Source organism: Otolemur garnettii, unplaced genomic scaffold, assembly GCF_000181295.1.
Source record: "Otolemur garnettii isolate 467f Iridium unplaced genomic scaffold, OtoGar3 scaffold00044, whole genome shotgun sequence".
NCBI lineage: Eukaryota > Metazoa > Chordata > Mammalia > Primates > Galagidae > Otolemur > Otolemur garnettii.
Genome location: NW_003852439.1, coordinates 11,296,980 through 11,298,303, shown reverse-complemented (window position 1 = coordinate 11,298,303; position 1,324 = coordinate 11,296,980). Strand labels below are relative to the sequence as shown.

General features: G+C 44.1%; 1 protein-coding gene and 1 pseudogene across 1 annotated transcript in view; both read left to right on the top strand.

The window, feature by feature from the left end:
• The window catches only part of GLYR1 (glyoxylate reductase 1 homolog), a 31,331-nt gene that overhangs the window by 14,407 nt on the left and 15,600 nt on the right, over window positions 1-1,324 (top strand). The window lies entirely within an intron of this gene.
• The window catches only part of LOC105887061, a 1,687-nt pseudogene continuing 1,601 nt past the window's right edge, over window positions 1,239-1,324 (top strand).

Here is a 1,324-nt window from a genome sequence, read left to right as displayed (position 1 = left end):
GACATAATGAGACTCTGTCTCAAAAAAAAAAAAAATACTTCACAATATTCAGGGGTCCCTGCCATTACTCAGGGTAGCTCATGTTAGGTTTTTGTATCCTTTATTCCATGCATGTGCAAATATATGCCTCTTTATATAGTGAACACCATTCTTATGGAACATTTGGATAGATCGTTGTTCTTTTTCATGGCTGCAATGGAGCCTGCTGCTGGAGTATAATGTTCCTGTCTGTGCTGTCCAGTGCCATAGCCACTAGCCACATTTAGCTGGTGAATATCTAAAATGTATCTATCTAGTATAACTGAAGAATTGTATTTTTAAGTTTTTTTTCACTTAAATAGCCTTATGTGGCTAGTGGTCACTGTATCCAATAATGTGAGTTTAGAAGTTCTTGACCTAAGATGGTGGTCCATGGTTTTGAGAGGTTCTGTGCCCAGAAATGAAATTCCAAATATGTAATTGAGCACCTTGTGTAATGGGGAGAGGCCAGAGGTCCCATCAGGTTCTCCAAGAAAAAGTGTAGAACCGTAGTCTGAGTACCAGAAAATTAAAGCACTGTACCTTACATGAAATGAAGGAAGAGAAACTGAAAAAAAAGTCAGCCTCTTAAAGAATATGGTGTGATTGAGCATGGATTAGTGAAGTGGGCGAGCCCGGCTGTATGTGCACAGGAGGTGCCACTGGATCCCTGTGGGAGCTGAGATAGGGTGTGATTGCGAAAGGAAGTGTTGGAGCTATTGATCTGGTATTAAAAATGTCCAGGCAAGGTAAAAAAATGTACTTCAATAGGGCAGCGCCTGTGGCTCAAAGGAGTAGGGCACCGATCCTCTCTGCTGGAGGTGGCAGGTTCAGACCCAGCCCTGGCCAAAAACTGCAAAAAAAAAAAAGTACTTCAATAGAATAACCTCCTTTTTAAGAATAACAGGGAAGTGGTTGCAGAGTTGGAGGAACTTGGAGAAAGTAGGCACAAAGGCCATGCTCAGGCGTTTGGGCTGCAGGTGCTGAGCACTGGGCAGGCACCTTGAGGACTTGAGTCAGGAATGAGATCTCCAAGTCCCCACTGTCAGGATTCATTTTATGATTTCAGAGATTTTCTGAGGCCCTGGTACTGCTGAAGACTAGGGTAACCAGAAAATATAGGCGTACATACTTAGTGAATATTGTTAGAAAACCAATTAATCGCCCTTTTGCTGATCCAAGAGCCTAGTGCAGTGGTGGGAGAGGTATCAGCAGGATCCATGCTGCTGCCAGGGCTTGGGGCTGACCCGTCCAAGTTCTCCTCCGTGCCAAGCCCACTAGAACCACAGCCATGTTCGGGAATGAG